The sequence below is a fragment of the Scyliorhinus torazame genome, chromosome 7 (genome assembly GCF_047496885.1).
Source record: "Scyliorhinus torazame isolate Kashiwa2021f chromosome 7, sScyTor2.1, whole genome shotgun sequence".
Taxonomy (NCBI): domain Eukaryota; kingdom Metazoa; phylum Chordata; class Chondrichthyes; order Carcharhiniformes; family Scyliorhinidae; genus Scyliorhinus; species Scyliorhinus torazame.
The window spans coordinates 102,656,576-102,682,764 of NC_092713.1; the positions used below are offsets into that span (position 1 = coordinate 102,656,576).

The 26,189-nt window shown below is 47.4% G+C and overlaps 1 protein-coding gene across 19 annotated transcripts in view; it reads right to left on the bottom strand.

Moving 5' to 3' along the window:
- Positions 1-26,189, bottom strand: part of pde4dip (phosphodiesterase 4D interacting protein) — an 888,328-nt gene that overhangs the window by 114,285 nt on the left and 747,854 nt on the right. The gene's annotated exons all lie outside the window — the stretch shown is intronic.

A 26,189-nucleotide genomic window follows, 5' to 3' on the forward strand; every position in this document is an offset into this window, starting at 1 on the left:
AAAAAGCATTTCAAAAAGGTTCGGCTTAAGCCAGCAATGATCGGACAGTCCCAAAGGAACTCAAGAGGGGAAAACAGAAAATGCTGCATGGTAAGAATGACACCAGTGCCATAGGCTGAGGCAATTGTTCTGAAAGGCAGTGATACACTAACCACCCAGCATTTTTCAAACAACATATGGTTTGTGTTTATTTGGGTCAGGTTTGCCGTGTATATTGACAGGAAGTAAATCATACCCAACAAACAGAGTACTATATTTTGTCGTCAGTGCTTTCTATTATTAAACTAAGAGGTGACCTTATTGAGGTATTCGAAATTATGAACAGGGTAAAGAAGGATATTCTGTTGCCACTAGTTAGTATGTCAGTGTCATATGTCAGTGACTAGAGGTCATAGTTTCAAGATGGTCAGCAAGGGAGCTAGGAATGAGATGAGAAATTTCAGTTGTTGGGATTTGGAATGCGCTGCCGACAGGTGGAAGCGGATTCCATAGGTGGTTTCAAAAGGGAGCTGGATACATATCTGAAAGGAATTCATTTAGAGGGCTACGGAGATAGGGCTGGGGAATGGGATTAGCTAGGTAACTCTTTTGGGAGCCGATGTGGACACAATGGGTCGAATGGCCTCCTTCTGTGCTGTGAATAACAAACTATAACACAAGGTTATATCCCATGGCTCTTTTCAGAGAGGGGGTGCGGGGAAATAGTAAACAGGAATAGACAGAGAATGGACAGTGAGTCATGGAAGGAGAGACTAGGTGGGACAACCATAAGCATTTATGAAATCAGTGGCAGAAGATAAGAGCTTGTGGTGAGGTCTGGAATGATAAAAATATAGCTCATCTATGTTTGATGTCAGGAAGAAAGTCTGCCAATACAGAAGTGGTCACAGGGTCAAAAGAAGTTGTGAACTGATAGAGTTGAGTACAGTCAGCTTACATAAGAAAGCTGATTTCCTGCTTGTGGACCATTTCATTGAGGGAATAATATAAACAACAAAACATGGATTTCTATGGCATCTTTAACATTTCAAGACATTTCACAAAAGGAGCATTGTAAATCAAAATTTGACACTGAGCTATACAAGATATTAGACAGATGATCAAATGTTTGATCAAAGAGATAAGTTCAAAGGAGTCTCTTGAAGGGAGAAGGGAGGTAATGTCAAAGAGGTTTAGGGAGGAAATTACGGAACTTGTGGAGTTTACATCTGAAGGCACTGCACCATGAGTAGAACAACTAAAATCTGAGATGCTCAAGAGGCCAGAATGAAAATGGGCAGATAAATCTTGGAGGGTTGTGGGGAGCTGGAGGAGATTACCGAGAGAAGGAGGGGCTAGCTGGATGCCAAAATAGATCAAAGAGCACATAGGTGATGGATGTACAGGACTTGTTGCTAGTAAGTATATTGACAGCAAATTTTGGATGGCCTCAAGTTAGAATCTGGGAGGCTGGCCAAGAATGCATTGAATAGTCAAGTTTAGGGCTGACAAAGGCATAGATGAGAGTTTCAGCAGCAGATAAGCTGAGGCAGGGACAGAGTCAGGTGACGTTAAGGAAATAAGTTGTCTTATTAATGGTGTAGATATGGTCGGAAGCTCAGCGCTGGGTCAAATGTGACACCCCAAGGTTGACCACAGTCTTGTGAAGACAGTCCCAGGGAGAGAGATGTAATTGGTGATTGGGGATTGGAACTTGTAGTGGAGATTATAGATAATGGCCTTGATCCTCTCAATACTTAATTGAATCAAATTTCTGCACATCCAGTATTGGGTATCAGATAAGCAGTCTGATAATTTAGAGACAGTGGACGAGTTGAGAGGCGATAGCTGTCACCGGTATATATGTGAAAACTAACTGTCTGTGTTTTCAGCATTTTGATGACATATATGGATAAGCCAAGGAGAGATCCTCATGGGAAACTAGAGGTAATGGTGTGGGAATGGGAAGAGAAGGCATTGCAGATGATTCTCTGGCTATGATCAGATTGATAAGAATGGGACAGGACAAGTGCAGCCCGCTGGATGACGATGGGGAGGCTTTGAAGCATGATGATGTGGGTCAACCATGCCAAATAAATTAATATTAAATCAGGGATAGATAGGGACTCACCAATATTAACAGTATTAAAGAAAGTAATGACACTATTGACAAGGATCCCAGGATTTTAAAGAAAGTCGGTGAGAGCAATTTGTATATGTCCTAACTACAATTGTATGATGTTCACTAGATTCTGGAAACATTCCTTCAGATTGATAAATTATATAAGTCAGTCCGCTTATTAAGGAAAGCGACAGTGGAAAAACAGAGAATTTGAGACCAGTTAGCCTAACATCTGTTGTCAGAAAATTATTGGAGTTGATAACAATGGATAAGGCGAATGATCACTGTGAAATTTTTCAATTGCTCAATTGTTAATCTGAGACTTATGGATTTTTGTTAACTAAATGTATTAAGGGATATGGGACAACAGTTGATATTTGGAGTTCGGTCATCGACCACAATCTCATTGAATAGCAATTCAGGCTCAGGTCGTGTTGCGGGGGGTGGTGCTAAACGGGCTACTCCTGTTCTTATGATCATGAGCAACACTTAACTTTTCAAATATTTTGTTAATTTTATTTAATTTTTTATGAGGCACTCAGGGATTTATTGCAGACCAATTGACAGTCCACTCATAGACTTTATTTTACTTGCTTCTTAATTTCTCACAGAAAAAGCTAACACAGGGAAATTTAAGACAGACAAACTTCAATTGAAGTTTACGTCAATTAAAGACAATTGCAAGTAGCTATAGAAATGGTGCTGAGCCTTCGAAAGCTTACTGCCAGTCAAGCATTGAACTGGAATCTGCAACATATGTCTAGTGTGAAGTCTGTGCACAAGAAAGCTCTCATGAAGGGCTGAATGGTCTCCTTCTGCTCCTATTTCTTCGCGTGTCCCGTGTGCTGCCTGCGACATCGACATGCGACAAAGCTAGTGACATCGAAACAAACCTGTTGGACTTTAACCTGGTGTTGTAAGACTTCGTACTGTGCTCACCCCAGTCCAACGCCGGCATCTCCACATCATGCCTATTTCTTCGGTTCAATTTAACAAGCCTTATAGCAACAATATAACAGTAGTAATCATTAAAATTGACAGATACGTATTCAGGAATCTGAGAGCATCTTGGAAAAGGATGATACTGTTACATTACAATTATTGTACCAAACCTCCACAAATATATGCGGTGATTTCAGGGGCTGTTCAGCAATGCAAATGATGTGGTCCTGCTGCCTTGGGAGTGCACAGCACCATTTCAAGATGCAAATACTGCTAGCTGCCAATTCTTCTAATAACGGGCTAGAAAAAGAGATAACTGACAGTTTTCATATTGCTGGCCTGTGAATCATCATAGGGAGAGGCAGGGAGTCTGTGGCCATAGAATGAGAGTTTTGATTGCAACTTTTAAATAACTACTTACTTGTTTTTTTGGTATGGATGATAGCCTGTAATCTGACTCTCATGAGAGTAGGCAGTGTGGATCATGAGTAGTGTCACATCAGACAAACCAAATGGATCCTTGGGGTTTCATTCCCTATGGTATTGCACTGACTAATACATTGGGTTCAATTTTAATATGAGCATTAATAATTAAAAAATAAATAGGCCAAGTAAGCAATTTTGCAATGATTGGGTCAGCCAGTGAATTAACAGAGAAAGGTAGCCCCTTCATGTATTTAGAGAGATTTGGTACAATAAATGTTATCAACATTTTCCCAAGATTTTCTCTATTTACTGAATATGCATCTTTATCAATTTCAATGATTACCACTGTGAAGCAAGAAAGCACATAATGCAAAAAACTTTTTACATTGAACACAAGAACATAATAGGATCAGAAATAAACCATTTAGCCATTCGAGCCTGATCTGCCATTCAACATGATCTTCCATCTCAACTCAATTCCTGTGCTAATCACAGATCCCTTGGTCCCCTTAGGTATCCCAAAATCTGCTGACACCCATCTCGACTATATACTCAGGGCGCGATTCTACAGAAATATTTACAAGTGTATTAGCGAGTGGGAATTGCCGTGTGTTTCCTGGCATTCGGCACAGTGAAACCGGCAACACAATTCAACGTTAATTGATCCACTTAAGGAGGCCCCACAGGCTTCTGGCCGCAAATAACGGCACAGCCGCCGATTCGTTGGGACCGCGCTCGGCAGTCCCCCCGCTAACAAAGCTGCACTTGCTTGGCCAACGCCAGCCAGCTCACAATAATGGTGCCGAGGAGATCAGCCCCAAGATTCAGGGACGCTGACCTGGGAAGGCTCCTGGACGCGGTGGGGACCAGGGGGGATGTTCTGTTCCCCCGGGGTTCCCTGGGATGAGGTGGCGGCAGCCGTTAGTTCCAACAGTATGACCAAGAGGACTGGCCAGCAGTACAGGAAGAAGGTCAACGACCTACATTGGGCAGCACGATTGAGCCGACACTAACGCCACCCCCCCCCCCCCCGCCTCAAGAGAGCATCACCCTGAAACTCTGCAAGTGACCTTCAGCCTTCCCTCCCACATCCCCCCCAACCCTGCCTTCACACCCCCTTTCCCCCCACTGAACCATGCTTTCTCTGTGTCTCTTCAGGAAAAGCTCTCCCACAATCAGCAAAGTTCCACCCCTCTGATGAAGCCACATTTCGCAGGCAGCACACGGGACAGGGTGGCACGGCTGTGCATGTGCCACCAACAAAGGGCCCTCCGGCCCACAGGACGCCCTGAGACAAGGCCATCGAGGGCTACAGGACAAGGTAAGCAGCTGGCTGCCTCCACCTCAGATGTGCATCCTGGGGAAATGCCAAGGCGTAGTGGTAGAGCTAGGAGGGCCAGGAACGTTGAGGATCACGGAGGGCACCGGGGTAGAGGGGAAGGGATGGGGGGTAGGTAGAGAGGAAGGGGTGGGGGGCAGCTAGAGGGTGGGCTTGGGGGCCGGCACTATCGGGATGGGGTATTGTACAGCACATGAAACGTTTTGCACAACCATTATGATGCCTCTGTCACTTTCTTCCATAACTCTTTGCCCCCCCCTCCCACCCGGTGATCACTAAGCCTCTGGGCCGTGGACATGTCCCCGGAGCCGTGTCCCATCCCGAGTGTTTGGATGTTGGCTGCTGCGTGTGTGGTGTTGCCTCCCGCAGTGTTCAAGCGCAGTGTCCAGGCATCAAGGTGCGATTGGAATGCTAGGCAATGACTCCCACATGCTACATTACCCGCCCCCCGGTGGGGGTTATGGGTGATCAGTGGGGCAGACCGGCAGGGACAAGGGTTGCCCCTGGAATGGAGTTGGCTTGGTGGTGCCATGAGCAATTGCCCCCCCCCCTAGTTTCCCTTCCCAGTGCCTCCACCCTACCATGGCAGCCCACCCCTGCGAAGGGTCCCCACCCCGTGCCTAGCCCTGGGGTGGCAAGCCCAGCGCCTCCGGGCTCTTTGTCTGTGAGCAAAGATGGCTACTCACCTCCTCGGCTCCCCACGGAAGCCCTTCCATCAGGTTTTCAAAAGGAGTACTAATCGGCATCAGCATGAGCACTTGCTGGGGAGGCCGATTGAGAGGCCGTTGGATATGGCGTGGCTCTCATTGATTGTATGGAAATGGGGCTTAAGTGGTGATAATTGGTTTCTCGCCATGCCATGCCGAGATTCCGAATTCGCCTACAGGAGCGGGCTGATTGCATCACAAACTGTTTGGCGCTTGGTGCGGATCTCGTTTTTGGCCACTCCCGCTATTCACCGGCCTCGTTATGCTTGAGTGCGAGTATAACAAGGCCGGAAGATTGCGCTCTCAATGTCTGAACATCGACAACTCTCAGAGGTAGAGAATCTGGAATGGATTGAACTTCCAAAATGATTACAGACAGGCAGGAATCAGGTCCAGTAAAATAGCAGGGATTTTTTGTGACAGCTGTTACTTGAGCTGCAATCTGAGTAGGATGTCACTTCATTTAATTATCATGACTCTGTGAATGTCTCTTGTGGGTCTTTTTACACTAGTGTCTAAGAGCCAGGACTTAACCTGCTGAAGCTGGGTTAGTTCATTTAAATAGCCATTAGCCATTCAGTAGCACAACGTCCATGTAAGGCAAGAATAGAGTGTGATGAAGGAGAGGGCAGTTTGGAAAATCAGGCTGCAGCCTTTAAATAATCAGAGGCTGAAAATTGCTGCAGCAGGGTGATCAGTTAAATGGGTAAATTTTTCATACATTGAAGTGGCTGCAATGAAAGAATAACTTTGTGTCAGTTTATGAAGAAGAGGATATCCTAAGGAAAGTAACATTGAATCAGATACAGAGGGAGACTTGACAGAATTTACATAAGCAAATTAGCAATGATGAAGAAAATAATGACATTAAAGAGTATCCAATCTGCAGGACCAGATGTTTCCTCCACCCTCCCCCCCCCCCCCCCCCCCCCCCCAACCTCCCTGGGGGGATTTCATGGAAGTAGGAAAGAACATTGCAGATGTTCTGATTATATATTTTTTAATAAACATTTTATTGAGGTATTTTTTGTATTATAACGACAACAAAATAAACTATGTACATGAAACTATAAACATAGAGCAAAAGCCGTCTCTCTTCCTTACAGGTCCCACCTTTATTAAGCCCCTACTCTAAGCTAAACTAACCCCCCTTCTGCTGACGATTAATTTTCCGCGAAGAAGTCTATGAACGGTTGCCACCTCCAGGCGAACCATAACAGTGACCCTCTCAAAGCAAACTTGATTTTCTCCAAAAAGAGAAAGCTAGCCATGTCCGATAGCCAGGTCTTCGACTTCGGGGGCTTTGAGTCCCTCCAAGCTAATAGTATCCGTCTCCGAACTACCAGGGAAGCAAAGGCTAGAACGTCTGCCTCTTTCTCCTCCTGGATTCCCGAGTCTTCCGACACCCCAAAAATCGCCACTTTTGGACTCAGCGCCACCCTTGTTTTTAACACCGTGGACATGACATCTGCAAACCCCTGCCAAAATCCCCTAAGCTTTGGACATGCCCAGAACATGTGGACATGGTTCGTTGGTCCTCCCACACAATTCTGCACACCTGTCTTCCACCCCAAAGAATTTGCTCATCTGGGCCACTGTCATGGGAGCCCGGTGAACGACAATGAATTGTATCTACTCAATGCGTCCGCCTATAGACCATTCTCTATCTCTCCTCCCAGCTCCTGCTCCCACTTGAGCTTCAGCGCCTCGGTCTGTGTCTCCTCCGACTCCATAAGTTCCTTGTAAACGTCAGAGACGCTCCCTTCTCCTACCCACCCTCTGGAAATGACCCTGTCCTGAATCCCCCTTAGCGGTAGGAGCAGGAAGGTTGACACCTGTTTACGTAGGAAGTCCCGCACCTGCAGATACTTGAATTTGTTTCCCCTCACCGACCCAAACTTCTCCTCATACTCAGAAAGCTCCCCTCTATAAACATATCCCCCATCCTCTCAATCCCTGCTCTCCGCCATATCCGGAACCCCCCATCCATACTTCCTGGGGCAAACCGGTTATTACATATTGGGGACCAGACCGGTGCTCCCTCTGCTCCCACGTCTCCTCCATTGCCCCCAGACTCTCACGGAGATGGTGGAGTACTGAATACATTTTCTCAGCCGCTCGCACACCTCTTCATCAGCCAAAAGTCCCACATCTAACGTCCAGTCCGGGCACTGGTTACTGTCTCTACTAACCTGCACGTCAACCCAGTGCAGAGCATGATCTGAAATTGTGATCGCCGAGTACCCCGCGTCCCCCACCCCTGCCAGTAAGGCCCTGCTCAAAATAAAGAAATCAATCCGGGAGTATACTTTATGCACGTATGAGTAGGAGAACTCCTTCACCCTCGGCTGCCCAAATCTCCATGGATCCACTTCCCCCATCTGCTCCATGAACCCTTTTAGTTCCTTTGCCATTGCTGGCACCCTGCCCGTTTTCAAGCTTGACCGGTCCAAGCCAGGGTCAATAACTGGGTTAAAGTCCTCTCCCATGACCAACCTGTGCGAGTCCAGGTCCGGTATCTTCCCCAGCATCCTCTTTGTAAACTCCACATCATCCCAATTTGGCGCATACACATTTACTAATACCACCTGCACCCCCTCCAGTTTCCCACTGACCATAATGTACTGACCTCCCACATCCGAGATGATTCTACCCGCCTCAAACACCACCCGCTTATTGATCAAGATCGCGAGCCCTCTAGTCTTTGAGTCTAGTCCCGAGTGAAAGACCTGACTGACCCAGCCTTTCCTCAATCAAATCTGGTCAGTTACTGTAAGGTGCATCTCCTGCAACATTACCACATCCGCCTTCAGTCCCCTAAGATGCGCGAACACATGTGCCCTCTTGACCGGCCCATTTAACCCTCGAACATTCTAGGTGATCAGCCTAGTTGGGGGGCTCATTGCACCCCCCACCTCCGCCGATCAGCCATCCCCTTTTTTGGGCCCGCCTCCAGCCCATGCCCTGCGCCTCCACCGGTCTGCCCCCAGGCAGCCTCCACCCCCAACCTCCTCCCTATCCCTTAGCCCAAGTCCCTCCCTTGTCAGCAGAACATAGAACATAGAACGATACAGCGCAGTACAGGCCCTTCGGCCCACGATGTTGCACCGAAACAAAAGCCATCTAACCTACACTATGCCATTATCATCCATATGTTTATCCAATAAACTTTTAAATGCCCTCAATGTTGGCGAGTTCACTACTGTAGCAGGTAGGGCATTCCAGGGCCTCACTACTCTTTGCGTAAAGAACCTACCTCTGACCTCTGTCCTATATCTATTACCCCTCAGTTTAAAGCTATGTCCCCTCGTGCCAGCCATTTCCATCCGCGGGAGAAGGCTCTCACTGTCCATCCTATCTAACCCCCTGATCATTTTGTATGCCTCTATTAAGTCTCCTCTTAACCTTCTTCTCTCCAACAAAAACAACCTCAAGTCCATCAGCCTTTCCTCATAAGATTTTCCCTCCATACCAGGCAACATCCTGGTAAATCTCCTCTGCACCCGCTCCAAAGCCTCCACGTCCTTCCTATAATGCGGTGACCAGAACTGTACGCAATACTCCAAATGCGGCCGTACCAGAGTTCTGTACAGCTGCAACATGACCTCCTGACTCCGGAACTCAATCCCTCTACCAATAAAGGCCAACACTCCATAGGCCTTCTTCACAACCCTATCAACCTGGGTGGTAACTTTCAGGAATCTATGTACATGGACACCTAGATCCCTCTGCTCATCCACACTTCCAAGAACTTTACCATTAGCCAAATATTCCGCATTCCTGTTATTCCTTCCAAAGTGAATCACCTCATACTTCTCTACATTAAACTCCATTTGCCACCTCTCAGCCCAGCTCTGCAGCTTATCTATATCCCTCTGTCACCTGCTACATCCTTCCACACTATCGACAACACCACCGACTTTAGTATCGTCTGCAAATTTACTCACCCACCCTTCTGCGCCTTCCTCTAGGTCATTGATAAAAATGACAAACAGCAATGGCCCCAGAACAGATCCTTGTGGTACTCCACTTGTAACTGAACTCCATTCTGAACATTTCCCATCAACCACCACCCTCTGTCTTCTTTCAGCTAGCCAATTTCTGATCCACATCTCTAAATCACCCTCAATCCCCAGCCTCCGTATTTTCTGCAATAGCCTACCGTGGGGAACCTTATCAAACGCTTTGCTGAAATCCATATACACCACACCAACTGCTCTACCCTCGTCTACCTGTTCAGTCACCTTCTCAAAGAACTCGATAAGGTTTGTGAGGCATGACCTACCCTTCACAAAGCCATGCTGACTATCCCTGATCATATTATTCCTATCTAGATGATTATAAATCTTGTCTCTTATAATCCCCTCCAAGACTTTACCCACTACAGACGTGAGGCTCACCGGTCTATAGTTGCCGGGGTTGTCTCTGCTCCCCTTTTTGAACAAAGGGACCACATTTGCTATCCTCCAGTCCTCTGGCACTATTCCTGTAGCCATTTACCCCCCTCCAGTAACAACACTCTGTAACCCAACCACTTTAATAAACTGAACATATGCACACCCCCCACTGCGTTTCTGTGAGCTAGCCCGCCCAGCTAACTTGGTGGCCCCCATCCCTGGCGCCGGATAGTCTCCCACCTATTGTTCCCTCCTCCCGCTCATACAAACATACTTCAACATCAAACAATCCCCACACGATTACCCAACAGAAAAAGACCAAGATCTAAACAAGCACACCTCCATCCCCCAACAGTGCAAATGAAAACCTTAACTCACTCAGCTCTACCGCTGGTCCCAAATCAATGCAAAAGGCATTGCAAACATCTTCCACTAAACGAAAAACGAGAATCCTTTTTTTTTTAAAAACTGAAGAAAAAAACCATGAACGTCGCAGCAAAGTTCAAAAGTTCTCAGTCCACCACCAGTCCTTTCCTTTTCGTGAAGTTAGCGCGTCCTCAGGCGACTTGAAATAAAAGTGCTGTTCCTTGTGCGTGACCCATGATGTCAGATACAACAGTCCGAACTTCACCTTTTTCTTAAAAAGGATCAACCTAATCTGGTTGAAGCCTGCTCTTCTCCTGACCACCTCCACACTCAGGTCTTGGTAGACTCGCAGGATACTATTGTCCCACTTACAGCTCCGTGTCTGCTTGGCCCACTGCAGAATGCGCTCCTTATCCAAGTACCTGTGGAATCTCACCACCATTGACCTCGGGGGTCTCCCATTCACGGCTTTCTCTCGAGTGCTCTGTGAGCTCTGTCCACCTCCAAGGGCCGGGAAAATGCCCCATCCCCCAGCAGCTTCTCAAACATGTCTGTGATGTATGCCCCAGTGTCCGTTCCTTCGGACCCCTCTGGGAGCCCAACGATTGTCAAGTTCTGCTAGCGGGACCTATTCTCTTGGTCCTCCACCTTCTCCAGGAGCTTTTTCTGCTGGTCTCTCAGCATCCCCACCTCCAACTCCACCGCAGTTTGATATTCCTCCTGCTCAGCCAGCGCCTTCTCTACCTTCTGGATCGCCCGATCTTGGGCGTCCAATCTATGGTCCAGCCGCTCAATTGACTCTTTTATTGGGTTCAAGCAGTCCTGTTTCTACTTCGCAAAGCCTTCCTTAATAACTTGCATCAGCTGCTCCATTGACCGCTGGGTCGACAAACCAGAGGTCCGGGTCCTCCGCCATACTGTCTCCTGCTGCAGCTTCAGCCCAAGCCTCCTCTGTCTGTCTGTTTCTGCCTTTACGAGCACTTCCAGTCCTTCTCTCCATGCACCGATGTGGGAATTCAGTACACAATTGCCTCTGTCATCAGTTTTACAATTCAAGTCCGGTAGAAAATTGGGGGAAAAGGTCCAAAAGTCCAACCAGAGCGGGAGCCACCAAATGTTCGACTTACTCCTTCATGGCCGCCACCGGAAATCAGATGTTCTGATTATAGATGACTAACATGTTCCAAACTTCACTTGATTTGACAACCGTTCCAATAGATTGGAAAATTACTCAAGTCACTCTGTTATTTAAAAAAGGTAAGAGCGGGAAAACTGAATTACAGATCAGCTAGCCTAACTTCAGTTGTCAGGAAATTACCGGGGTCTACTACTAAGGATCAATGAGTGACTGAATACGGTGAAAATTAGTTATGAAATAAATTTAGAGGACCCAATTCTTTTGTTTTCAATTAAGGGGCAATTTTGCGTGGCAAATCCACCTACCCTGCACATCTTTGTGTTGTGGGAGGTGAGACCCATGCAGACACGGGCAGAATGTGCAAACTCCACACGGACAGTGACCTGGGGCCGGGATCAAAAACCCAGGTCCTCAGCGGCGTGAGGTAGCAGTGCTAACCAGTGCACCACCATGCTACCCAGAACATCTTGACAACTTTCAGCTGATGAGACACCAGTTAGCATGGATTTGTAACATTGAGACTGTTCGCTCAGTTCATTCATAGTGTGGACTCAGGTTTTCTTTTCCTGTCGTTCCCACCATGTTCTTCTTAGAAGTTTATGTTTAAAAAATGGAATCTTCATTCCCACTTGTTTCATAATTGTACCCAAATATTTTATTACTCTCATGTTTTCCTGTTGTTTTTTGAGCTTACGAGTCTTTTAATTCAGCACTGCAACTACTCGAGGAAGTTCAATTGTCTTTGTTTCGGAGTTATCTGTGGAACTTTTCTACAAGTTTAACTACTTCACCTGGACATCCAGTTCTTTTTAGAATCTTTCTTCCATGGTCACCGACTGCTCCTTAGACTCATTCAATTCGCTTGGTAGATCTTTAGACTATTTCTTAGTGTTTTCCTTTTCTGCTTTTTTAAGTCTGGATTTGCTGTTCCACACTATACATCTCAGGCTGGATTCTCCGATTCTGCGGCTATGTCCACAGGATCCGTCTGGTCTTACGACCAGAAAGTCGGCGCCGCCCCTGCACCGATCCTCCGCCCAGCAGGGGGCTAGCAGCCACGCCACATAAAGCCCTGGCTGTACCTGCGGATACGGCCGCAGAATGGCCGGGTCCGAGACCGCGCATGCGCGCGGCAGCAGCCTGTGGTGGCCGTGCTGTACAACATGGCATCGGCCACGCGCTGACCCCGGCTGCCAAAAACTGCCCCCTGTAAGCCCCCACCAGTCCCCTCAGCGCCTGCTGAAGCCCCTCTGCCAGCAGAACGGCTTTGGGTGCAGTGCGGCATAGATTTACTGGAACAATATCTGGACTCCAATGGCTAGAAATTCATATGCCTTGATTACAAGAGGGTGCTGAACAAGCATACACACTGAGACACTAGGTGCATTGACTGGCCTGCCAGGCAGCATCTTGTCACTGTAAAGGAGCATGGAGGAATCCAGCTCCAAATTATCAGAGGGTATGGTGCGGAGCTTGTTCGAGTGGTGCCACAGGATTGTTTATGTTCATTGGAGTGGGCAGATGTGGTCTTGGTTTCATCCAAAAGACAGCAACTCTGACAATACGGCATTTCTCAGTGCTGCACGGAAATGTCATTCTAGATTATGTGCTCAAATTTGGAATGATGCTTAAACCTACAACCTCCTGATTTAGAAGTAAGATTGCTACCATTGAGCAAGGCTTATATCAGGTAAAGAATGCTACATTTTGACATTCAAGAAAAGCATGATGTAAGGAAGTGTGGTGTTGAGGACAGGCTGACAAGAGGGCTGAAAACAGGAACTGCCAAAGAAGACCCTGGCTGGAATTGATAAAGTCAACACAGAAGCTCTTTATCGCTGTACAGAACTTTGTGATTACTCACAGTAGTTATCACATTTAAACAAAAGTACAAAAGACCATGCAATGAATATGTAACTAACGTTTGAGACAGTAGTGATCAGCTTTACAGCAGGACGAATAATGAACAAAGAGGCCCTCAAACTCCTTAATGGGCTAATTGCTGGTCAGCCAAGAGTGTTTCAGAGGACAATGGATGTTGATTGAATTACAGTACCTGGACAGGAGTATCATGTTCATTTCTATTCATGAGTTTAAGCCTTAATGGAACAATAGAACTCGCACCAGGTGTGTATGTGTGTATCATGACTCAGTGCTAGCACAGCCAGTATAAAAGGAACATCAGAACACATCGTCAGCAACAACCTGAGAGCCCCCAGAAGCAACCATCGCAGAAGGGGCCCTGATCTCAGAGAAGAAGATACCCACATAGAGTGATCATAGCCCGGCCAACCTCCTTCACTAACTGCAGGTAATACCGAGTGCTCAGCTGTGAGTCACATTTTGTGTGGTTGATTTTGAAGATTGTAATACCAAGTAAGATAGAGTACAGTAAGACGTCTTATAACACCAGGTTAAAGTCCAATAGGTTTGTTTCGATGTCACTAGCTTTCGGAGCGCTGCTCCTTCCTCAGGTGAATGAAGAGGTATGTTCCAGAAACATATATATATAGACAGATTCAAAGATGCCAGACAATGCTTGGAATGCGAGCATTAGCAGGTGATTAAATCTTTACAGATCCAGAGATGGGGTAGCCCCAGATTAAAGAGGTGTGAATTGTGTCAAGGCAGTTGCTGTAACTACTGTAGAGTTACAGCATTTTCTAGTATCTGGCCATGCCGATTGCAAAAGGTTTTCTTATGATCATTTTTGAATTCCTTGAATAAAAAGAGAATGTGCTCTTAAGTTCTTTTTTCTTATTCATGAAGCTTATAGTCATACAAGAAATAGTGTAATTATTTTGACCATTCAATTAGACGCTTTATGTTTATGTGACTGTACAATCGGATGTCTACATTGGGTGCTGGATTGAAGGCTTTGTCATTTACTTGCCAGAATGAGAGGGAAGGAGTTAGGGCAGTGGTGACAAAGGCAATCTGTGTTAAACAGATCAGAACTTGCTAATAGTGACTTCTGATGTTCCCTGCAGATGTTACTGAAGAATACTTGGAGTGATGGGCACCCTGACATTTCCATCCAGGTTGTTCTGCTTCCAATGCAAATGGGATAACCTTTGCAGGAATTTCCATGTACAGTGCTTTCTAAATGGCAACAGTATACAGGGCATAGCAAGTTACAACTACGTGGAACTGCAGTACATTGCAGACTGCTCCCGCACCTTTAAGACCACAATTCTTTCTATGAGCACTCTGGTAGAGAGATATGTTTTGTTGGAATCCTCCACAGATGCTGTTCTTATAATTCAGAGTGCTCATTTCCACAGTAGCAAGGGAGTATATGCCTTGTCCAACGCAAGCCATCTGTTCACACAATTATCTTCTTTGAAGAGCTGAGTGAGGGCAGAATGTTTAAGGGTGAATGCATCACCGAAACAGGCAAATACTTTGCCTGCTGTCTAACACTCTTTTAAAATGCTTTTAAAAGTGCTTTAAAAAAATTTGTTGAAAGTATGTAGGCATTTCTGGCTGGGTCAGCATTTATTGCCCATCCCTGAGGGCATTTAAAAGTCAACCACAATTGCTATGTATCTGGAATCAAATGTACGCCAGATCAGGTAAGGACGATAGATTTCCTTCCCTAAAAGACATTAGTGAACCAGATGGGTTTTTACAACAATTGGCATTTTTAATTCTAGATTTTTAAATTAAATTCAAATTCCATGCCATGGTTAGATTCAAACTCGAGTCCCAAGAACCCAGGGTCTCTGGATTACTCGTCCAGCAACAGTAACACTACACCATTGCCTCCTCGTATGTCAGTTCAGTGAGTTATAGGTCTTCCTGTTAAGGAAGCAGAGTGGGATTAAGTGTAATAATTTACAAAGCAACATGGAAACCAGTAATAGCATAAATCCATATTAGTTGGCTACATTATTGTCCTGCAAAAATTAATGGAATCTAACAGGGCTATAGAAGGGGCAGGTAAGGTGGTAAAGATGAAAATCCACCCCTTCACCAGGAGCTTCAGAAAGTAATCATTTCTAATATATTTTGAGAGGCCTGTATTTTGCTTTCTCTAGTTTTTGAAACTAGAACCACTCCCTCGTAATGTAATGGTGTTGGCCCATATGCAACTGCTCTTTACTACTCTATAATAAGCTTTACAAAGGAAGGAATCTGTAATTTCAGTGCTTCGAAATAGAAGTAGAAAACATCAAACTCTGGTTCAAAATTGGTAAATTTAACTAACAAACACAGTCGACTGCCAAGGGGCTAAACTGTTGCACTTCCATTGTCGAGAAATCCACCCAGTCATGTTACAATTATTTTCTAAACCGGAAGCTATTGGCCTATTTCTTCCTGTAGTAGCTGGTGACTGGGGAATCATAGCTACACCTATACAATGCCTTCACAAATTTCCTATTGGCTAATGCATGGATTATTTATTTTAATTTATCGGATTGGTTTATTTATTATTTTAATCCTAAATCGTGTGGCACTTCATAGTGAATTCCTTATTTGGTTGTCAAAGTGGCCAAATTTGATAATGATCACTTCCAAGTTCTGAGAATTAATGGTTAAAATAGTCATCCAGGCTTCTTGAAGGAAAATGGCTGTATATGCTTATCAGATGCCGACAGATATGTGAACTAGTCATTAAACTGATCAACTTTTAGCCTAATTACATCTACTGACCTCGTCTAATCAACAGCTATAGTGGACATTTTTTTTTTTTTAAATGTGTTTTAGTGTGGCGGGCATTGTTGGCAAGGCTGCCATTTATTGCCCACCTTTACTCGTCTTTGAGAAGGTTCTTCATAACTCTGAGATCGCTGAGTAATGATACTGCAGCTTGATATTTCTCTCTTAATTTTATCCACATCAGCTGGGGAAAGAGGCAGCTTAATTCCACTGAGTGCCCAGTGCAAGAATGCCAGTCCCAATGAATCACCTCATCCTGTAATAAGTGATATTTCCTCAACTCATGTGCAGAGAAAGGTGGTGAAAGGGAACATACAAATACAATAAAATACTAATTATGAAGCAGGAGAGAACATTTGGCCCCTCGTATCTGCTAATATCATGGCTGATTTGATTGTGGTCTCTACTTTCCTGTCTACCCCCGCACCCCCCCCCAATATACCTTTTGACCGCCTTGGAAGAACCTATTTAACTCAAAACTTAAACATATTTAAATTTTTAGCATATTAACATTTTACCAAAACAAAAAAAAATTACACCCCAAATACAAGAAACCCTGCACCAACCAGCTCCCCCTCCAAACAAAATGGTAACTAACCATGGTAACTAACTCTCCGAAATACAAAATAAACACACCACATCTCTTGTGGAACCCCTCATTTGCCCCGTTAGGGCAAATTTCACTTTCTCATGATGTAAGAACTCCATTAGATCCCCCAGCCATGGAGAAGCTAACCTCCACCCCAACAGAACCTGCCTGCGAGTGTTCAACGAGGCACAGATTAAAACATCTGACCCCCTTTCCCGTCTGCAACTCCGGCACGTCCGACACCCCAAATATGGACCCCAGGGGATCTGGCTCCAAATCCACATGCAGGATGGCTGACATGGTGCTGAAAAACGACCCCAATTTTTCTCCAGCTATGGGCAAGGCCAGAGCATATGCACATGATTAGCTGGACCCTTCCCACATTGTTCACAAGTACCCTCTACCCCCTCAAACAGCCGGCTCATCCTTAACTTCATCAAATGCACGCTGTGCACCACCTTCAACTGTATCAACCCCAGCCTCGTGCACAAGGTTGAGGCATTATCTCCGCAGCAGCTCACATCACAGTCTGTCCTCCAGCACCATCCCCAACTTCTCCTCCCACTTGGCCTTAACCCCCTCTATAGACATCTTATCCTCCTCCAATATCCACCCGTAAATCGCTGAAATGATCCCACCCTCCAATCCCATTACCGACAGCACCTCCTCCAACAACGAGGCAGCAGGCACTATCGGAAAGGTCAGAAAAACCCTTATATCCAAAGTCCTGCACCTGCATATACCTAAAACCCTCCTCACGCGGACACTCAAACCTCCTCCTCAACTCCTCCAAGCTTGCGAACCACCCCTCCAAAATCAAATCCTTCATCCCTCTCTCCCCCTATACCCAAAACCTCACAACCATCCTCCCCGGCTCAAATCCATGATTTCCCTGGATCAGCATCAGGCCCGGCCCCCTCCCAACCTAAAGTGCTGCTGAAATTGCCTCCAAATCTTCAACGTGGCAACCGCCACAGGACTTCCCGAATACTTCCCTGGGGCAAACAGAAGTGGTGCCGTCACCAGTGCCTGCAACCCCAACCCCTTACAAGAGCCCACCTCCAACCTCACCCATAATGCCTCCACCTCCCTACTCCAGCCCTGCACCTTCATCGCATTTTCTGCCCAGGAATAATATTAAAAGTACGGAAGGCCCAACTCCCACCCAACTGCCAGCCCCTCTGAAGTACCACCTTCCTTATCCTGGCCACCTTGCCTGCCCAAACAAACAATGAAGCCAACCTCTCAACCCCTTAAAAAAAACTTTGGTAAAAAGACTGGCAGGCACTGAAATAATAGAAACTGCAGCAAAATGTTCATATTAACTGCCTGCACACGACCTGCCAGCGACAGGGGAAGGCTGTCCCACCTCAATAAATCCGCTTTCACCCTCCCAACCAGACTCAAAGGTCAGCTTATGAATCTGCGCCCAATCCTGAGCCACCTGCAACTCCAAATATCTGGAATGGATTGTTGCCAACCAAAACCTCTGGAGAAGACACAAGAAAATACTTGCTTTTCCCGACATTCAACTTATATCCCCAAAACACCTCTTAAGCAGACCCATTATGTCCCCCACTGAAGAGCTCGGGTCCTAAATAATTAACAGCAGAACATCTGTGTACAGAGACACCCAGTGCTCAAAGTCCCGTCCCCCCCTCCCCTCACTATCCCCTTACATAAATCCAAGCACCTCAGCGCAATGGCCACGGGCTCTATCGCCAGCGCAAACAGAAAGGGGGACATGGGGCATCCTGGCCTCGTTCTCCGATGCAACAGAAAGTACCCTGAATTCATGTCATTGGTTTATACACACACTATTGGATCCTTAAACAACAATTTCACACATGCCACAAACACAGGCCCAATCCCAAACCTCTCCAAAACCGCAAAAAGATAGCTCCATTCCACCCAATCAAACGCCTTCCCCACATCCAATGCCACCACCACTTCCAGCTCCCTTCCTTCTGCTGGAGAAAGCACCACAGTCAGCAGCTGCCGCACATTCGACTATAACTGCTTACCCTTAACAAACCCTGTCTAATCCTCACCAATCACCTTTGGAAGGCACTTCGCCAACCTCACGCCAATACCTTCGCCAGTATCTTGGCATCCACATTGAACAGTGATATGGGCTTATATGACCCATAATCCACCGGATCTTTATCTTTTTAAACAGCATTGCATTGGATGCCTGATCCATCATTTCTGTCAAGGCCCCCCACACCATCGCATCCTCGAACCCCAACAGCAGCACCAACTTATCCTTAAACTTTTTATAAAATTCCAGGGGAAATCCATCCGGCCCCGGTGCCATACCTGTCTGCATCTTCCCTATTGCTACCTACATTTCTTCCACCCTGTTATAACCTGCCTGCTCACCATTGGCTGGGGACTAATGACAATCCCACAATCCTGTGGGAGTATGAGCTTCCCCAATGAGGGGGGCGGAGAAACCATTAGTAAACTCCAAGTATAAATAAAGCTGGCCAGTTTGGAAACAGCAGGAAGGAGGGTGCAGCAAGGGAAGTTGCTGCTGCTGTTATATATATATGTTATTGTAAATAAATGTTATTAATTTGTATCCTTAAAACTCGTGCTGGATTCTTTGTGGCCCTCACAAAACTGGCGACGAGGGTTAAAGTGAATAGCTGTCTACACTGCTGAAGCCACCTCCCTGGATTTTTGTTGGACAGGTTGGAAGTTGTTTTCTATTATCCCATGCCTCTGTACGGACGTTTGGATGTTTTTGATGCTGCGTTGGAAAGCTGGAACCAGTACACACAACGGATGCGTTACTATTTCCGGGCAAACAATATCACCGAAAATGAGCGCCAGGTGGTCATTTTGCTCACCCCTGCGGCCCGCATACGTTTGGGGTGATTAGGAGCCTTACGTACCCAGCTGCGCTGGACACCAAAACGTTTGACGAACTTGTGAATATAGTGGGGCAACATTTTAACCCAACCCCGTCCACGATAGTCCAGTGTTACCGGTTTAATAACACTGAGAGGACCCTTGGAGAATCCCTTGCCGATTTTCTATCCAGGCTACGCAGGATTGCGGAGTACTGTGACTATGGTGAGACCTTGTCAGAAATGTTACGCGACCGTTTGGTTTGCGGTATTAACAATGCGGCCACCCAGAGAAAGTTGTTAGCTGAGCCAACATTGACTTTTCAACAGGCCATTCAAATAGTATTATCCCGAGAGAGCGCAGAACGAGGAGTGCAGGAGCTACAGGGAATGGAAGTGCATGCCTTGGGGCGCAACCCCTTCCGTCCGAAAACGTCCCCCCGCACTCCTGTGGTACCTTGGGCGAGGCAACGTCTGGACCGACGCCAGTGGCCGTCGGACATTCCTCCCCGAAGGGAGCCTTCTTCAGAGCCAATGGATGAGGAGTCATGTCCGTGTCAGACTTGTAGGCACTGACCCCGTCACGGACGGCGGTCCTGGGGGCGCCAGAGGCGCCGTCGTTCCAACTGAAACTGGGACCAGCCCAGGGGCCGTAACTGGGAGCAGCCCAGGGGCCGTACCTTCCTTGTGGATGAACCTGCGGCGACTACTCCTGAGGACGTGGAGACGGAGGACGACTGCCTGCAGCTGCATTGTGTGGCAGCTCCCCGTGTGGCCCCCATTAAGGTGACAGTACGGGTCAATGGCCACCCGCTTGAGATGGAGTTGGACACTGGCGCAGCGGTCTCCGTGATTGCCCAGAGGACATTCGACCGCATCAAGTAGTGTATACAGACCCTTACATTAACCGACTCACAGGCCAGGTTGGCCACCTACACGGGGGGACCACTGGACATTGCAGGAACTACAATGACCCCTGTTGTTTATGGACGCCAGGAGGGGCGTTTCCCACTTATCGTGGTGCGCGGCCATGGGCCCAGCTTGTTGGGTCGGGACTGGTTGCGCCATTTGCGGTTGCAATGGCAGCACATCCTCCAAACAGTTTCTGAAGGGTTGACTGAGGTGCTAGGACAGTACCCAGATGTATTCCAGCCTGTTTGGGGAAAATAAAAGGGGCCGTAGCCCGTATCCAAGTCGAACCAGGAGCCACGCCGCGCTATTTCCGGGCGCGCCCGGTGCCTTACGCCTTGCTCGAGAAGGTAGAAGGGGAGCTCACTCATTTGGAGTGTTTGGGTATTATCAGGCCCGTCCATTTTGCTGACTGGGCAGCACCAATTGTACCTGTAATGAAGCCAGATGCCACAGTTCGCTTGTGTGGCGACTATAAACTTACAGTGAATACGGCTTCCCGACTCGACCGATATCCAATGCCTCGCATCGAGGATCTCTACGCGAAGCTTGCAGGTGGTCTCTCGTTCACAAAATTAGATATGAGTCACGCCTACCTGCAGTTGGAGCTGGACCCTGCCTCCCAACCATATGTAACGATTAATACACACCGAGGCCTGTATGAATGAGTATCCTCTGCCTGCGCAATTTTTCAACGTGTTATGGAGGGCATTTTGAGAGGTTTACCACGTGTTGCTGTCTACTTAGATGACCTTTTGATTACAGGGACGTCGGAGCAGGAACATTTGGAAAATCTGGAGGCTGTCCTTAGACGCTTTTCGGAGGCTGGAGTCCGTTTACGTCACACAAAGTGCGTATTTCAGGCAAAGGAAGTAGTCTACCTAGGTTATCGGGTGGATCGTGAAGGTTTGCACCCCGTTGCAGAGAAGGTGTGTGCAATTCAACAGGCCCCCGCCCGACTGACACTTCGCATCTTTGTTCTTTTCTCGGTCTCGTAAACTATTACGGGAAGTTCCTCCCCAATCTGGCAGCTACGCTGGCGCCTTTGCATCTTCTGCTAAAGAAAAATCACACCTGGGTTTGGGGTCAGCCGCAAGAAACCGCTTTCCGGCGGGTAAAGCAACAATTGTCGTCGTCTGGGTTACTAACCCACTATGATCCTGGAGAGCCTTTGCTCGTCACGTGATGCATCCCCGTATGGTATTGGGGCCATCCTGTTCCACAAGATGGAGAACGGGGCCAAGCTACCGATAGCTTTCGCCTCCCGCACATTGACTGCAGCGGAGAAAAAGTACGCGCTGATCGAGAAGTCGGGCCTGGCAGTGGTCTTTGCGGTGAAACGCTTCCACCAGTACGTGTATGGCCGCCATTTCACTATCGTGACTGATCATAAGCCCCTGCTGGGACTTTTCAGAGAGGATAAGCCAATACCGCCCATTGCTTCCGCACGGATCCAGCGCTGGGCTTTGTTGCTTGCTGCATACGAGTATTCTCTGGAGCACAAACCAGGAACGCAGATAGCAAATGCCGACGCACTGAGCCGATTGCCTTTATCGACCGGCCCCATGTCGACCCCCACGACCGGTGAGGTGGTTGCAACCCTAAATTTTATTGACACCTTGCCTGTCATGGCATCACAGATCCGTGAGTGGACCCAGACGGAGCCAGTCCTGTCAAAGGTTCGCCACATAGTCCTGTATGGTGGGCAGCATAGACAGCTCCCAGGCGAGTTGCCGACATTTTCCTCCAAGCTGTCAGAATTCAGCGTGGAAGACGGCATCCTCTTGTGGGGGACGCGTGTGATTGTCCCGGAAAAAGGCCAGGAGCTGATACTAAGAGACTTGCACAATGGGCATCCAGGTGTGACCAAAATGAAAATGTTGGCCCGGAGTTATGTCTGGTGGCCAGGCCTCGACACCGACATTGAGAAGGTGGCCCAAAACTGCTCCATTTGCCAGGAGCATCAGAAGCTTCCGCCTGCCGCGCTCCTACATCACTGGGAATGGCCAGGGAGGCCTTGGGCACGCTTGCATGCAGATTTCGCAGGCCCTTTTCAAGGATCCATGTTTCTTCTATTAATTGACGCCCAGTCTAAATGGCTAGAGAGGCATAAGATGCAGGGGACAACGTCCCCTGTGGACGCTTCTGTGGACGTGAACGAGACTCCAGGATGGTATGTTGCCTCCCTGGTGCCAGGGTCCAGGATGTCTCCGAACGGGTAGAGGGAATCCTGAAGGGGGAGGGCAAACAGGCAGAGGTCGTTGTACATATTGGTACTAACGACATAGGCAGGAAGGGGCATGAGGTCCTGCAGCAGGAGTTCAGGGAGCTAGGCAGAAAGTTAAAAGACAGGACCTCGAGGGTTGTAATCTCGGGATTACTCCCTGTGCCACGTGCCAGTGAGGCTAGAAATAGGAAGATGGAGCAGACAAACACGTGGCTAAACAGTTGGTGTAGGAGGGAGGGTTTCCGTTTTCTGGACCACTGGGAGCTCTTCCGGGGCAGGTGTGACCTGTATAAGATGGACGGGTTGCATCTAAACCGGAGAGGCATAAATATCCTGGCCGCGAGGGTGCTAGTGTCACACGGGAGGGTTTAAACTAGTATGGCAGGGGGGTGGGTACGGGAGCAATAGGTCAGAAGGTGAGAGCATTGAGGGAGAACTAGGGAATAGGGACAGTGTGGCTCTGAGGCAGAGCAGACGGGGAAAAGTTGCTGAACACAGCGGGTCTGGTGGCCTGAAGTGCATATGTTTTAATGCAAGGAGCATTACGGGTAAGGCAGATGAACTTAGAGCTTGGATTACTACTTGGAACTATGATGTTATTGCCATTACAGAAACCTGGTTGAGGGAAGGGCAGGATTGGCAGCTAAACGTTCCAGGATTTAGATGTTTCAGGCGGGATAGAGGGGGATGTAAAAGGGGAGGCGGAGTTGCGCTACTTGTTCGGGAGAATATCACAGCTATACTGCGAGAGGACACCTCAGAGGGCAGTGAGGCTATATGGGTAGAGATCAGGAATAAGAAGGGTGCAGTCACAATGTTGGGGGTATACTACAGGCCTCCCAACAGCCAGCGGGAGATAGAGGAGCAGATAGGTAGACAGATTTTGGAAAAGAGTAAAAACAACAGGGTTGTGGTGATGGGAGACTTCAACTTCCCTAATATTGACTGGGACTCACTTAGTGCCAGGGGCTTAGACGGGGCGGAGTTTGTAAGGAGCATCCAGGAGGGCTTCTTAAAACAATATGTAAACAGTCCAACTAGGGAAGGGGCAGTACTGGACCTGGTATTGGGGAATGAGCCCGGCCAGGTGGTAGATGTTTCAGTAGGGGAGCATTTCGGTAACAGTGACCACAATTCAGTAAGTTTTAAAGTACTGGTGGACAAGGATAAAAGTGGTCCGAGGATGAATGTGCTAAATTGGGGGAAGGCTAATTATGACAATATTAGGCGGGAACTGAAGAACATAGATTGGGGGCGGATGTTTGAGGGCAAATCAACATCTGACATGTGGGAGGCTTTCAAGTGTCAGTTGAAAGGAATACAGGACAGGCATGTTCCTGTGAGGAAGAAAGATAAATACGGCAATTTTCGGGAACCTTGGATGACGAGTGATATTGTAGGCCTCGTCAAAAAGAAAAAGGAGGCATTTGTCAGGGCTAAAAGGCTGGGAACAGACGAAGCCTGTGTGGCATATAAGGAAAGTAGGAAGGAACTTAAGCAAGGAGTCAGGAGGGCTAGAAGGGGTCATGAAAAGTCATTGGCAAATAGGGTTAAGGAAAATCCCAAGGCTTTTTACACGTACATAAAAAGCAAGAGGGTAGCCAGGGAAAGGGTTGGCCCACTGAAGGATAGGCAAGGGAATCTATGTGTGGAGCCAGAGGAAATGGGCGAGGTACTAAATGAATACTTTGCATCAGTATTCACCAAAGAGAAGGAATTTGTTAGATGTTGAGTCTGGAGAAGGGGGTGTAGATAGCCTGGGTCACATTGTCATCCAAAAAGACGAGGTGTTGGGTGTCTTAAAAAATATTAAGGTAGATAAGTCCCCAGGGCCTGATGGGATCTACCCCAGAATACTGAAGGAGGCTGGAGAGGAAATTGCTGAGGCCTTGACAAATCTTTGGATCCTCGCTGTCTTCAGGGGATGTCCCGGAGGACTGGAGAATAGCCAATGTTGTTCCTCTGTTTAAGAAGGGTAGCAAGGATAATCCCGGGAACTACAGGCCGGTGAGCCTTACTTCAGTGGTAGGGAAATTACTGGAGAGAATTCTTCGAGACAGGATCTACTCCCATTTGGAAGCAAATGGACGTATTAGTGAGAGGCAGCACGGTTTTGTGAAGGGGAGGTCGTGTCTCATTAACTTGATAGAGTTTTTCGAGGAGGTCACTAAGATGATTGATGCAGGTAGGGCAGTAGATGTTGTCTATATGGACTTCAGTAAGGCCTTTGACAAGGTCCCTCATGGTAGACTAGTACAAAAGGTGAAGTCACACGGGATCAGGGGTGAACTGGCAAGGTGGATACAGAACTGGCTAGGCCATAGAAGGCAGAGGGTAGCAATGGAGGGATGCTTTTCTAATTGGAGGGCTGTGACCAGTGGTGTTCCACAGGGATCAGTGCTGGGACCTTTGCTCTTTGTAGTATATATAAATGATTTGGAGGAAAATGTAACTGGTCTGATTAGTAAGTTTGCAGACGACACAAAGGTTGGTGGAATTGCGGATAGCGATGAGGACTGTCTGAGGATACAGCAGGATTTAGATTGTCTGGAGACTTGGGCGGAGAGATGGCAGATGGAGTTTAATCCGGACAAATGTGAGGTAATGCATTTTGGAAGGGCTAATGCAGGTAGGGAATATACAGTGAATGGTAGAACCCTCAAGAGTATTGAAAGTCAAAGAGATCTAGGAGTACAGGTCCACAGGTCATTGAAAGGGGCAACACAGGTGGAGAAGGTAGTCAAGAAGGCATACGGCATGCTTGCCTTCATTGGCCGGGGCATTGAGTATAAGAATTAGCAAGTCATGTTGCAGCTGTATAGAACCTTAGTTAGGCCACACTTGGAGTATAGTGTTCAATTCTGGTCGCCACACTACCAGAAGGATGTGGAGGCTTTAGAGAGGGTGCAGAAGAGATTTACCAGAATGTTGCCTGGTATGGAGGGCATAAGCTATGAGGAGCGATTGAATAAACTCGGTTTGTTCTCACTGGAACGAAGGAGGTTGAGGGGAGACCTGATAGAGGTATACAAAATTATGAGGGGCATAGACAGAGTGGATAGTCAGAGGCTTTTCCCCAGGGTAGAGGGGTCAATTACTAGGGGGCATAGGTTTAAGGTGAGAGGGGCAAGGTTTAGAGTAGATGTACGAGGCAAGTTTTTTACGCAGAGGGTAGTGGGTGCCTGGAACTCACTACCGGAGGAGGTAGTGGAAGCAGGGACGATAGGGACATTTAAGGGGCATCTTGACAAATATATGAATAGGATGGGAATAGAAGGATACGGACCCAGGAAGTGTAGAAGATTGTAGTTTAGTCGGGCAGTATGGTCGGCACGGGCTTGGAGGGCCGAAGGGCCTGTTCCTGTGCTGTACATTTCTTTGTTCTTTGCTCTTTGTCCTGCGCAACAATTGAAAAGATGCGTTTGTCTTTTAGTACGCATGGCCTCCCCGAGGTGCTGGTCACGGATAACGGCACTCCATTCACGAGTGAGGAGTTTGCGAGGTTCACGAAGATCAACGGCATACGCCATA